The sequence below is a fragment of the Ambystoma mexicanum genome, chromosome 7q, assembly GCF_040938575.1.
Source record: "Ambystoma mexicanum isolate Mex_15411 chromosome 7q, UKY_AmexF1_1, whole genome shotgun sequence".
Lineage (NCBI taxonomy): Eukaryota > Metazoa > Chordata > Amphibia > Caudata > Ambystomatidae > Ambystoma > Ambystoma mexicanum.
This window is the reverse complement of record NC_090941.1, coordinates 505056786-505071912: the sequence shown is the minus strand read 5'-3', so window position 1 is coordinate 505071912 and position 15127 is coordinate 505056786. Positions and strand designations below refer to the sequence as shown.

General features: G+C 43.5%; 1 protein-coding gene across 3 annotated transcripts in view; it reads left to right on the top strand.

The window, feature by feature from the left end:
* The window catches only part of RB1 (RB transcriptional corepressor 1), a 2466185-nt gene that overhangs the window by 75357 nt on the left and 2375701 nt on the right, over positions 1 to 15127 (top strand). The window lies entirely within an intron of this gene.

The window sequence follows — 15127 nt, the reverse complement described above, 5'->3', positions numbered from 1 at the left end:
TTCTTATATAAAATGGAACATTTTGAGAAATTGAGAAACAAAGGAGTGATCACGATGTCCATGTTCTCTTTTGGAAAATCATAAGTACATTTTTAAAGCTTCATCAGCCGGATGAAAGCTTTAAAATAAACTAAGGTGGAAATAGATTAAAAATCTCATCCAAAAAATGTTGTCGCTAAATGAGCAATACCCGGAGTTGCTTGAGAGACACAAACTTGGACTATGTTATACCCCGTTGCTCTCTTGCTATCGAGTAGTAAAAATGGGCTGCAAACGACTGCAAATCTAGTGCTGCTCTAGTAGAACAGTGTAAGCATCTTCGTGCTGATCTAAAACAAAAATAAATCGGTACTCGTTCTTGGACAGATGCAATCAAAAAAGGGAAACCGCACTATAAAAATTGGTTGATTGGATTTAAATTCATGCGCGAACAAAAGCAAGCTGAATTGATGCGTAAAGCGAAATGTGACCCTAACACGAAAGACACTTGGTCAATAATCAATCCAATAACGCTAAATTAATAAGCACATTCGAGTTCAGAGGTCTTGGAACAAAGCTAGGTTGACTATTATTCCAATGTTTTTGGATGCTCTGCTGGCTACACTAAAAAAAAGTTTAAATATCACCTAAAGCTTGGAGTTTTCATATAACTGAAGAGGACAGAGAAGCAATCACCAAGCCAAAGCACTCTAATGCAGAAGGCCCCGATAGACTCACAAATAGTGGGCTTTATTCATCAGTGCCGTATTCAATCCTGTCATAATGGCTGGGGAGTTACTAACCTTGTGGTTGTCATAAATTGTTGCATCAATCTTTTTAATAAATGAGACCGCACAGACCCGGCAAATTTCAGGCCCATAGCATTACTAGACGTAATAGGTAAACATTTTGCGTCTTAATTTACAAAAACAACTGGTAAAATGGGCCAATATAGCTAACTTTGACCACAGAGAAACCGGCTTCACAAAGGGTGTTGGAACAGAGCGTTATCTGTTTTTACTTAATGTGCTAAATTTGCAAGCGATAAAAAATAAACCTAATCTGCATCTAGCGTTCATTGACCTTAAACAAGCTTTCGACAGTGTCAACAGAATGAAGTTAAGGGCGAAACTTCGCAGCTGGAACTGTCCTACTGAACTAGTACAGGCTGTGGAGGCGTTTCATACAAATGCAACAATGCGCATCAGACGAAATACCGAAGGAGAACTTTCAAGAGAAATCAAGATTGAGAAAGGGGTAAAGCAAGTTTGCCCTTAGCAGCAACACTTTGCAACCTTTATTTAGCAGATAATCCTCCTGCTCTCGAAGTGAGAAAAACATTTCCACCAAGGATTAATAATCGGATGATATCAGCAATAATTTATGCAGATGATCTGGTCCTGCTTGACCAGACCCAAATCAGACAGGAACGTCTACTAAATTCTCTCCAAGATTACATGAGTAATAATGATCTGGTAATCAATATTGAGAAATGTAAGATTTCCTTTTGGATTTAACATCGGCAAAAGAGGAAGGGCCTTTAAATGGAAAGTTGATGGCAAACATCTGGATCAGGTTGAATCTATTCAATATTTAGGTATTCGATTCAATAAATCAATTGGAGAAAAATCATGGGTGACTGAACTTCAACTTAAAGCCGAAATGCTGGCAAACCAAGAAGCCAATTTCTGCATGCCAGGTACGGCACATTCACCATGACAGCGCTCCTAAGATTTTAGAAGCAAAAAGTGCTGCCCATCCTATGCTGGTGAAGCCGTTTTTTTTTTTTTTAAATGTTTTTATTAACAATTTTAACCGCAAGACATTTTCAATACTTGTTACATTCACAGTATTCCTTCGTAATATTTTCATAAAACAATCATATAGAAACTATAAAGAAGAAAGAAGTGCGAAGCAGTGTTAAACTCAAGTCTTGTGCTTTTGATACCCCTCCCTCCCCAACCTCCCCCCACCCCTCTTTCCACTCATCACATTCTCTTGGGACAAGACTCAGGATTGGAGTGCGAATCGACAATTGGCATTACCGTGTTGCTTTTGCTCTACAAGTTCCCACACAAAGAAAAACAGCACAGAGCCTGGGGTAAGCAATTGACTGGTAGCATGGGGCACTGCCCCCAGCTCCACTGGTTGGCCAGGATGGTAAATAAGTCTAATTAGTCTGTGGACTCCCAGTACGCGGTGTAATATTCTAGGAAGGGCAACCATATAATTTCAATATTTCTGCGCGATTCATTAACAGCTGCCGTAAGGCTTTCCATCTCGTATATAGCGTGAGCTTTTATTAACCATTCCCTCTCTGAGGGTAGTGCTATTGATTTCCATTTAATGGTTGGGCACACTCTAGCTGCTAGTAAGAGGTTGCGTGGCAGATACAATAGTGTTTCATATGTTTCATCTTTTTCTGATTCCACTCCGAACAAAAACAGTATGGGCGTTGGGTCCCTGTGGACCCCATCTATTCCACTGATCCAGCCCAGCACTTCCCGCCAATATACCTGAACCTTATCACTGGTGAAGCCGTTTTAAATCTCTCCTGGAAGATCTGGAATGTCCTTGAAGGAACATTTTGAAAATCCATTCTGAAGTTACCAAGAAGTCTACCAATTGCTGCCATTAGAGCACAATTCTGGCTACAATCTTTGCAATCAATTATCGTTTGGAAATCATTCTCTCTCCTACTGAAACTCACATTAGACGATGCTGCAATCTCATACAGATTAAGACCTACCCAAACTAGTTTGGGTAGTTTGTACCCATGGCTTCTAAAAGAATGGTATGAAAAATGTATGCAACATTTATTTCATTTGGAGACTTCAGTCGAGACATTGCTATCAAATCTTTATGCGATCAAACAAAACTGAGAAAACCAGATTGGATTGCTACATTCTACCAGAGAGCTTCATATAAATCGCTGCTAAATCTTTCCCACGAGACACGGCCGCTAAATACAACTCTAAAATACTTTTGTAAATTCCTTAGCAAATGCCATTGCGATCAGTTCCTACGTCTGAGATTCAACCTTTATCCAACAAAGGAACGCCTATTTGCTCTGAAAAAAGCAAACTGCCAAGACACTATCTGTTGTTTCTGTCAAAATCCTGACAGTACAGAAACACCAAAACATCTTATGTGTTCTGCTCTAACTTTGGAAAGAACACAACTGTCTGAATTCCTTTTTAACACTTAGTCATTGTCACTAGACAAATGGTGGCCCTTGTTTCTTCTAGGAGAAAAACCAGCACAAGTTTGTGCAGGAGTGAACTTCTTAGACAAAATTTTGGATTAAAAGTTCTTTTATAATACAAGTAATTAGGGTAATTGACAGGTTGAGATGGGTATAATCCTTAGAGGGAAAATAAGTATGCCTCTACTTTTCATGAAAGGAAAAACATCACAAGTTAATGCAAGATTGAATTTCTTTCGATAAGAATTGGAATCTAACCTGCAAACGGGGCGAATTACCTCACTAGATAAGAGACAAACTTAGAGAGGACATAAGCATGCTTGCCTTTTTAAATTTTTTGAATACATTTTTGAATGAACATGTGTTTTTTTTTTTTTTGAATTTGTAAGATGAATGCTACATGTGTACAATGTTTGTAATAAACCAGAGTGCAATAAAATAAAAATTAAAAAAATACAGAGCTCTGTGGACTATTTAGGGCATGAGATTTTGTGTAATGTTGTTCGACTTAAGAAAGGGATGGTTGAGGCAATTGGCAGAATTTAATCTCCGAAAACTAACGGTGAGTGCTTTCCTTTTTAGGGATGATAAAATTCAATCAGAAATTGGACATTTTGCTGACAAAGTGAGTGTAGAGCAAAGACTATTGAGGTGGGGGGAAAAGTACATTTGGAATGGGGAGTGTGAAAAGAAATGTTGTGACCTAGTCGGAGATTTCTATGGCAAGAGCTTTGAACTCATTTGATACTGGAAAAAGAGATTTGCTATTATGGTGGATGCAAGTGAACTGGGAATTGCAGCTGCATTGACTTGGGAAGACGTTTCGGGTGAGATGAGGATAATTACTCATGCTTCTAGAGTACTGCAAGATCCCTAGAGGAGGTATTCAGTTTTGTAAAAGGAGGCATTGGCATGCCACTGGTCTGTGGAAAATGTTCTTAACTTTGTGTGGGGTGCTGAATTCACATGGAGGACAGACCACAAAACATTCGAAGAGCTCTTTGAGTCAAAAGGACTAGACCAGGTTCCAAGAAGAGTTGCGAGTTGGGTGGCGAGAATGCAGATTTATGGAATGAGAATAGAGGTCATACCAGGATGGGAAAACACGCTTGCTGATTATTTGTCTTGGCTGAGTCTTGGGGAGGAAGAAGGTGAAGTGGATCAAGTTTTTATGATTCATGATGCTGCGATTGGTCTCTTTGAATTGGAGGAAGCAGTAAAGAATGACAGACATCATGTGTGCTAGGTAGAGTCTAGATGTCCACAAAAGTGGAAATTGGAAGCTAATGCCAGAGCCTTCTGGCAAGTGGGAGATTGAGTGTAGTAAAGTATAGCCGGTGGAGATTGGTTGTGCTAATTGGTTTGTGATCCAACTTGGTGGATATTGCGCATGCTGGTCCCATCGGCATTATTAGGGTGTAGGCGTTGAGGGAGGATTATGGGTGGCCAGTGTTTGATCAAGGTATTGAGAAGCTGTTGATTGAAGAGCTGTGTGGAGTGTGAGAAGACTGGAAAAGGAGTGATGGTGTGTGTTCACCCACTAATAAGACTGGTGGTACCAAAGGGAGTGTCTGGTGAGTTAGCAATGGACATCTTGTGGCATGTTGATATTGGTGGTAGTCATGGTAGATTTGTGTTGGTGGATTTGTTCTTGAAATGGCTAGAGCTTAAGATTGTGAGAGAAGCTGATGCAGTAGCAGTGACCGAATTCCTGCAGGCGATATTTGATAAAGGATATCCGGGAAGTATACTGACAGATAATGGAAGTCAATTTGTAACGAAAGGTGATGGAAGAGTATCTAAGGAGAATTAGAGCGGTGCACAAAAGGACTGAGTGATGTCAGCCTGAGGGTAATGGTTCCATGGAAAGAGTGAACAGGAGTATTATGGATGTGGTGATGACTGGTATCTGATGTAGTAAAAAAAGGGCATAGTGAAGGAGTGAATTATTGCCCTAATTGCATGCAACGACTGGAATGGTGGTCAGGAAATGAGTTGGAGGTATCTGTAGGGGATTTGGTGGGGATTGAAAAGGGAGTTTCGCTATATGCGGAACCAGTACAGGTGGAAAAGGTGTTGATTAGAGCTGTTCGGCTAAATGGAGGTCAAGTGTGGAATGTGGGGAAAGTGGCGAAAGTGACGGGGCCTCGCAAGATGGACAGTATAAATGCAGATGAATGAGGAAGGTAGGTTTGTTATACACATGCTATTTCATAGGTATGAAAGTGAGAATGTTGGGATGAGGAATACTGGGAGTGTCATAAGGTACTCTGAGAATTCCAGCATGGTCAGTTGACTGGACGCACCTGGGGTAGCTGGACCACTGGCAGCTTTATTCTTACCTACTTTTATGTTAGTTTAATGCATTTCCTGAATTACCTGTCATGAGGACTTTATATCACTCCCTTATCTGACATTGCTGTAGAAGTTGAGGTATTGTGGTGGGTGTAGCGGAGCAGGGCACAAGTTGGCAGTCTTTCACCTGAGCTCTGATAAGTGCATCTGGCTGAGATATCTTTAACTCCCGCAGTTCTGCTGGGTGTGAGAGCCATCAGTGTAGCCCGTATTCAGGAGGTACCGGGGAGCGACAGGACAGATTTTGCATCTCAATTGAGTTTCCCCTGCTCCATCACTTCAATGCGAGGCAGTGCTGATGTAGAAAAGGGGGGCCCCCACTCAAGCGGACCAAAGAAACCCCTCCCTCTACGTGGAGGCGGTGCAGTTTGACATGTTCGTTGGGTCCTTTCCTCTACTGTGTTTGATCGAAGTGCCACGAGCACTAAGGTTGCATGGCTCTGAGGGATTCCTTCTCCCTGAGTTGTTCTGCTGTGCTGCTGCGAGGGGCTGTGGGGAATCTGTAGTCTGCAGGGGAGTTCTGGAGTTGTTGGCTGCTGCCCTGTCTGGTTCTGTCTCATGTACCTTCCGCGGCGGGAGGTAGTGTACTGTGACTGGAGTGCAGCGCTGGCTTCTGTGCCGCATAGGGTTGCTGGTAATACGATTGATTGTTTTTCATCTCTAGTCCACAGTAAACGCTGCTGGGGACGAAGCCCCAACCACATATGGAGTGATCTGTAACTTGTACGTATTTTGATGTATGTCTCTGAGATGGTCCTGACCAGACAGGGTAACTAACTGAGGTGAGAGCTGCTAGTGTTTGTAGGAGAAGACGTCTACATGAAACTAAACCAGGCTTTCTGAGGATGTTACTGAAGTAGTGAGGCTAGAGGATGTAGCCAAGCAAGAGGAAGTATTGGGGGATTCTAGTCAAATTGTGAATGGTATTTCCATTGACCAGACTGTTGTTACTGAGGCGTTAGCACTGTTGATGCTTATATCCCCTCAGCCTTGTCTTGATAAAGGGGAGAAAAGTATCTCTGCCATGGAAAGCTTGGGATCAAATGATGATCATTATGTTGAGTTGGATTTGTTTTCTGCCCAATAGCAGTTAGCGAAATAAGAATTGCTGGTGATCTTTTTCAGTGTAGAAATTACCATGCCTTTTGGTTTATGGTTGTACTTGCTGTACAAAGTGGTGATAATTGTGTACCCTGCTAAAGTGGCTAATTTCTGTCAGACAGATATGTGGGCCTGCTGAAATGGTTAATATTGACTACCAAACCTCTTTGCAGGACTCTGTAGTGGCCAAAGATAAAATTAGTCAAACCAAGCTTGATTTCTGAATATCTTGAAGCCGCTGGTACCTGAAAATGTAGCGGCACTATTCCATCCCTACATCATTACCTACCTCTACACCTACCTCTGTACCTACAGATAGGCACGTTCATGTAGGGCTGACTGAAGTAGATGCAGACTTGGGCCCGTCTACACCATCTGTGGCCTCTAGAGTCTGTACTAAAACCAAAAAGGAACCCCTTTGGGACTGTTTGACGCATTAAATCCAAAATGCCACATATTAAGTCATTAAGAGAATTCGCTCTGAATCCAAGAACGTTTAGCATTACCAATGTCCTGATGTCTTTAAGGCTGGAACCGAGAGAGGCCCATAGAAATAAGGTGTTGGCCTGGCTCCGTGATAGAACCGGACCCATCTGAAGATTTTGCACAGGATTAAGCTGGACAATTGGTGGATGCAAGCTAATGGAGATTGTATAATAATTGGTATTGCGGACACAGTAATGTAGAGGAGCAGATGCATGCCTCTGCAGGAAACCCTGCCCCCCACCTCCCATATGTTGGAGATCTGAGATTGTGCCGTGTTTGACACCTGCAGTTGTGCCAATACCGCAGTATGTGTTGGAGAGAAGATACCCATTGAGACAACCCTACTGAATGTATCCCCCGAAAGTACGACCACTTGAGAGAGGAATTCCCTGAAGGAATATGAGAAGGAGCAGAGGGAAAAAAGCCAGCGACGTCACGCGCATATGTATGACATCCCGAGATACTGGCTGAAGAAAATGGATAGATCCTGAAGAGACTAATGACGAAGTAAAGAATCAAGTGAACTTAAATACGAAAAAGGAGATCACATGTGCATGAAGTGCTGCAGAAAATGAACTTTTCAATTATTGTACAGATACTGAAACGCAAGGTAGACTAAGTCATCATAGAAGCTGGCTATACGTAGTGAATAGGGCACAGGCTAAACCGCCATTGTATAGAAGCTGGACATCTGTAGCATGAATTTAGTAAGCCAAGAACCATGAAGCAGGAAAGGAAAACTGTGTTGCAGCAAGAATAAGCAGAATCGTGGAGCTTCAAGACGAGCTCGTCTGGCCTGGAGTCGAGACTAAAGCAACCAAGGTGGGGCGAACGTGCAAAGAATGAGTCATCCCTTGTTAAGGTGCAAAGAAAGAACACTGAGTGCCAAGTTTAATTCATTTAGAGCATTTAAAACCTGCAAAATGGACCAAATCGTGCTGCCCTGTCATGTGAGCCAATGATGAAAATAGAGTTTGAACTGGAGTCCCAGAACACGATAGCGAGTGCTCTCACTCCAATGTATTCTGAAAGACGAGGATACTTTGCAAGGCCAAGTTCAAAGACCATCTTCATGGCAAAAGGCATGGGCTATGAGAGATGCTGGGCTAATAGGGTGGGAGAGGTAAAGTCATGCCCCATCTCCTTGCACCTCGGTCTGGGCTTACGTGCTGCTAAGTGAACCGAATGTTCCAGACCTGACAAACGTGTGCCAACCAATTGAAGGGGTCCATATAACAAAGGACATTTTTATAGTTTGAGAAAAACCAATGAGAATCTGTGTATCTAATGTTTCTGAAGATTACATGTTTTAGAGGTAGGCATATGTTGTCCATCTGATAGTCGGCAGCCAATCGCAATCCTAGTTCCTATAGAAGGTATATTTAGATGTTCCCCTTAAGCCAATCCCCACCCTTGGTAGGTTTTTCAATATTGCCACGTAGTGTGTCGTCACCTCTGATGTATCTTTGATATAAATGTTATGATTTGTGTGAAGATCGCTGAGAGAACCTGAGCGTGCGTCTGTTGATCGTTGTAAACCCCCTATTTTAGGTAATTGCTATTAAAATAGTACTTTGCCATCTTCCTGAGTTGGTTCAGTTATTTGGATTCAGAGTTATTCTGTGTGATCCCATCCATTACATATGCACGTTCCTAAACGGCCCAAAGCTCACGTGGTATTGGTACCGATGGTTTAAAGATCCAAACTAGTTCAGCTCCAGATTTTCAGACGATCTGGCATCCTGCACCATTATCTAGAAAAACGCAGAGTTTCCTTTGGAGGGCAGCCGAATAGAAATAAACTTGCAAGAAGAACTGAGACGGTGGGCAGGTCCCACTTTGAAGAAATCTCTGCTTGGTTACCACGGGCGCTCTGCGGACAGAATTCGAAGTGGTCTGATTGGAGGAGTCGTCGATACCGAAGGCCTCAAGTCAATTAACGAATGGTGAGTAGACTAAAGGGAATGGTAAATAAAGGGATGGGATTGTGATAATTTTGAGTAACGGGGAATATTGTAAAGATAAAGAAATACCGCATAGGAGTCCTAATTCAAGGGAATTGGGAGACATTTCAAACTCACAGGTCAGGACCGTGTAATGTAATGTCTCAAACCCTGTACAGGGTAAAAAGTAAAGGTGAGAGAAGTACCCTGCTTTTATAAATAAGACTTAGATAAGTGGGAAGGTGATCACAGTGCTTATAATGTGTAAATGTCTGACTAGTCTAAATGTTGTTTTTTGAATAAAGTATCGAGGAGCGCTAGAATTATGAAGAAGTAACAGTGATTAAAGATACATTTAGGGAAACGATTGGCACCAATCAAAAGAATAGACAGGGCAGTGAAATAAGAGGATTGAGCAGTGATTGATGGTGCTCGTTCATATTTGTTTTAAAAAGTTCGAATTAGTGATTAGTTAGTCAAGGTAAAAGGTTTATTTAGTGATCTAGTAAGTATTGACAGTCAATTGAGACTTGTCAGTATGGGACTCCTTAATGCACCTATGCAAGACACTATCAAAACATATGCCCAAGCTCAAACAATACAGTGCAGAATAGGTAAAGGGCGCAGCAGATAAAATGTTTATGCCATGGCCACAAGGGGAATCATTGTCAACAGCGTTATTGAAACACATGACCACATACTTGTACGCTGCGTACACAGGAAAGACATTGGAGAAAAGATTAGCAATTTTAGAACTTTGGAAGCTGTATCACGAGGAAAGAGAAGACCTGCCACCTGAGGAGTGGATGCTTAATCAGAATAAAGGGGAAGACATTGAGCCATCAGCTGCCCTTAACCTGCTTGAAGCAAAGAGTGTTGCTACAGAAGAGATGGGAGTATATCCTTTAAAGGAATTAAGAGCAGCAATGGGGTACAGTAATCAAATATATGAACCTCCCTGCTTACAATAGTGATAGTCTGGAAGAGAATAAAAAAGTAAGATATTTTTTAACTCCTACAAGAAAGGAAGAAGTGAATGGTTTTATTTGTCGACAGAAATAGACAGGGAGATTAAGAGATGGAAAGGAGAAAAAGATAAGGCAGACGAGGCAGTGCTTGTACAAAATTAATGGATGGGAGGACAGATATTACTCAACATGGATGGGAAAAGTATCAAGGAAGTTAGGCAAAGAGAAGATGAGGACAAAGGAAGGATAAGGAACAAGAGAAAAGATTGAGGATGAGCATAGAAGGAAAAGTAGGGAGCAATGAGAAATCGGGAGGAGCAAGAGAAAATTGAACAGGTATGGGAACAAAAAGTATGACACTAGACAAAGAGCGATAGAAGAGAGGTACAGGAACGAAAGAAAGAAGAAGCACAGATTAAGGGACAAAAGTATACAGAGCTGAAGGGAAGAAGAGAAGGAGTAAGGAGAGAAGAACTAAGGCAAGAGAAAGAAAGAGTTGGAAGGGATGCAAGAAAGCAAAGCAAAGCAAAGGGAAGTGTATGAAGAAATGGAGGGAAAGAGCAGACAGCAAAGTTCGGATACTAATCTTAATTGAAAGCAACAAATTAGGCCGAGCCCAACTATATGATGGGATAGTGTGGAAGAGATTCTCCTGAAAAAGGAAGCCATGCCAGCAGCATCTAGAGTAGTGATGGAAGAGGAAAGATTTGACGCGGAGTGCATTGGAGAAAGGATTGATAAAGTCTATCAACAGTTAAGACGAGATAGCGAGTATGGAACCCAAGGGAACGATCATTGACTGCCAGTACCTCAGTCACAGAGTGAGGCGGGAAACTCCTTTAGTGAAGAATGTCGAGCATTGTCTTTGAGCAGATTGAACCTAGACAAAGGCGAGGAGAATGTTGGTCATACTAGTTTGGGCCTAGACATGTCAGACGAGGAAAGAGTCCGGTCTTTGGGCAGACGGAGGGAGCGGGTGCGCCCCTGAAGGAAGCTCGCAAATGAATAAGGAAGTGAAATGGTCAGATCTGGAACGGCCCAAAAAAGATGGAACGCCAGATCCTATAGCATATCCAGAGCGTCTGAGGACGATCCCATAGAAGGGAGAGTCTCCACCATATGTAAGTAGGTTAAGGTCATTGCCGACAAGGAGACAGTGATGATTGTCCCTTCCATGGATAGGCCATTAGGGGGATCCAACTACGGGATGGGGTTTACGCAGTTCCGATAGTTAGAGAAGGGGGAGCAAGACTGCAATACATTCATTACATTGTGCGGGATTATTTTCCTATACCCCTTTCTCTAATGTAGATGTGGCCAGCTCTGTAATCCACTGTCTCCAGACTTTCACCCCCTCCCCCGAGTTCTTGCTTACTGCGTCTTGCCACACCACAGTTTCCGCGTTGGCCCATTTCAGCAGGTCCCTCCTGCACCAGGGGCCTTGTCCGCGCCTTCCACCCCATCGCTATTCTGCAATTTGCCAATATGTAAGCCAAATCCCTCAATTTACTCAAATGTGTAGCGCTCTTGGGACTTGTAGAACCCCCCAGTAAACACGCCAGGGTGATCCTATCTCCAAGGTGATGTCTACCTTTGCTAGTGTTTGAGCCACCTCTCCCCAAAGTCTACCAATCTCTACGCAGGCCCAGAACATATGGACCAGGTCTGCCTCAATCTCCCCGCACTTCAGACACAATTGTATCTCTGTTTGGATAAATGTTGATATTCTATTCGGGGGTCAATATGCTCTATGGGTTATATATAATTGGATCTGTTGGAACCTCGTGTTCCTGGACAGCTTTTTGTGGTACATTGTAGCTCTATTCCACATCGCGTCTGAAATTGGGTTCTTTCAGATCTGCCTCCCATTGTTGTCTCGTCTGTCCCAACTCCTTCCCCACCTTTGACATTAACGGTTCATATATTCTCGAGACTTCATGCCCACCTTCTTACACATCACAAAATGTCTCAATCGTCTCATCTGGCTGCAATGGCCCTTCGGTCTTCGCCCATCTGATCCATACCTTCTTCAGTAAGCAGGAATATGTAAGGTGTTGCCCTGGGTGTACCCCAGTTTCCCTTTTCAATACATCAAACCCTTTAGGCAAACCTTCCTATATCAGATCTCCCATTGTAGCCACCCCTTTAGGTTCCCAGTATTTCCGCGCATTTAACCGCAGTTGGTCAATCATCGCTTCTAGACCGATATAGATTTCATGGCCACAGATGGATAAGGATAGCTTAAAGTGTAAACTCCCTAGTTTGACTTTGGGGCTGGAAAATGGATATACGAATTGGAGAAAATGACAGGAGGAAATACGCTGGCCATAGGGGACATAAAAGGTCTCCTGGCAGCCATTCTTGGAGAGAGAGCTGATGACCCATGGAGGAGAGCAGGATATTCAAGTCTGGCTGAAGAAAACACGCTGCATGATGGAGCACCATTTAATAATTGTAGGGCAGATGTTTGGAGGGATCTGAGAGTACAGTATCCTGACACATCGAATATGGGTGCAATTATGACAAGAAAAATGAAAGAAGATGAAGACCCTATTGCTTACGTTCAGGAGAAATGGCAGCTTGAAACTCACGAGCCATGGGGAAAAGACAGTGGCGTTATTTTACCACATTTTATGTTGGGTGCGTCATGACCACTGTGAGGGGCGACAAGTTGTGCCACAAGCAGGCTCCCACCAGAACCCTGACGGCCTTAAAACCACTGCAAAAGGGCTCCTGGAGCCAGTCCTGGTGCCTTTGGCACCAGGCTCATATGTAGGAAGGAAGGGCTGTTCAAAATAGGTCCCATTTATGTACATGGGCCTTTAAATCCAACATGGAAGCACCCACACAGCCTAGATCTAAGAACCAAGCCTTGCGGTCTAGTGTTTTGGGTGTGGCAGGCCTGAACTACTTTCCCTGGTAGTACTTTACCTGGGCTATATGAACCAACTTTACCTGGGCTATATGAACCACACCCTGACTGCAGAACAGGCTTCACGTTGTTCTGCAACCAGCAGCGTGACACTCACTGTGACAAGCTCCTGGTCTTCAGCATCTTCCTGTAATCCTGCAAGAACAAGATTATTCGGTCTTGCCTGAGAAAACACCATCCAGCACTCAGCATCTCAACCAGGCTGCAATCTGTGGAAACCGAGAGGAAGAAACCTCACTCACCTGGGAGTCTAGCTTAAGGACTTCCGGCGAACCGCTATCACAGCTGCTGCTCGAACATCGCGACCTGCAATAACGAGAAAAGGAAAAACATTAGAACGCGCGCGCTTCGAAAACATTGAATTCCATCAGTCTTACCTGAATTCCATTGGGGTAAGCCCAGAGGACCACTGCAACATCTGAAAAGGAAAAAGACCTATTCAGGTTTGCTTTCAATATTAAACAACCGCACAGCGCTGTACTTACCTTAACAGATTCCGGGGGCCTTTTTTCCATCGCGTTCTCATCCACTCGCAGCACCACAGCGGCCTGTGAGGAGAAGAAGAAGAAAACACAGGTTAGCTTAAAAAGACAATAAAGGCGCTGCGCTTCACGCTTTCTCTTGGCTACAAACGTGCCTCTCCATCCGGCATGCCCGCATCAAGACCTTCCACCTGAAAAGGAGGAGATAAAGACATTAACCAATTCCCACCATAAACAGAACAAAGACTTACAATTGACAAACCTACCTGCCTATCGGCAGATTCGAGGTCACAGCAGGCATGTGCCCAAGGAAGGCGTACTGCACCAGTGAAGCAACTCGGGCAGCTCGCCAACAAACATCAAGCGCCCCTGCACAAGAAACACAGGATGGATAGCTCACCCTACAAATAACTAAGGTGAGAAAAGAACCCAGTGGGAAGGGAAATCGCTCAGAGGGAGGTGGGAGATTCACTCATTAGAGATAGTTCTCACAAATCCTCCCTTCTGTAATTGCAGATTCATTATTCAGCACTGGGCAAATACGCATCCAGGGTTCCATACCTCAGAGCCTTCTAGACGCCCCCGGGGATATCAGGTGAGCGTAACGGGTGTTGCCTGAGCCAGTTCAGAGGCAGATGAAAAAACAAGTGGGGATGGAAGCAAAGCCATGGGCTGAGATACAGTTGACAATAGTACACCATTGTCGGTTATTAGAAAAGAAAAAAAAGAAAGATGGAAATAGAAAGATTGAGGAAGCCAAGTTAGTACAGAAAATATGGTCACAATTTGCCATACAAGGAGTAGTATTGACAAGCAGAGAAGGAATGGGAAAGCAGGAAGCAATGGGTACATCACAGACAAATACTTCCGAGCCAGATGGTCCAAGGTGGGTATGGGTTTATGCCACGAGGCAGAGGTATCGGTTGTAGGGTAAGAGGAGGTGGATTTCAGAATAACCAAGGTGGGTTTTCAAATATACAGAATGAGAACCATAGTGCTCAGGGAGGATATAACCAAGGAGGAATTAACCCAGTATGTTTGAATTGTGGAATGATGGGACATATTGCGCGTACATGCGAGAGCCGAGGAAATGTACAAAATGGTCAGTTTTCTAGAGGGGGGGGGGATAGCTTGTCCTCTGCCATACATCACACGGACCAGAATGGGCTTTGCCCAATATCCCATATATCAGGCACAAGCTCCGCAAGTACAGCAGGTGCCACATCAGGGACAAGCACAAAGCAAACCACCTCCGGGACAGTCGCAACAAGCCCCTATGCAGACACAGCAGTATGCAAATACAGGACACCTATAATAGGAGGTGTCACTGTGGTTGAGGAATTCCTTTCACAGGGACGGGGATGAGCTTCTACCCACAATAGGACAGCGCGCAGTGTGACTTGATGTGTTCAGTACTATCTGTGGCGGCAGTCCCCCAAGAGGAACCAAGGGTCGATGTGACAATAGGGGGCAAATGCTTTTCTTTTCTTGTAGACACTGGGGCAACTCGTTTGTGTATACGAGAGGGTAAATTTCCAATGTCGGGTATTGCAATGGGTTCTCTGGAGCTACGAGTCTAGTTTCTTTTACTGATAAATGACCCGTCTCCATAAGGGAATATGACATGTCCGTTCCCGTTCTATTCATGACACACACCAGTTAACATTTTAGTAAGC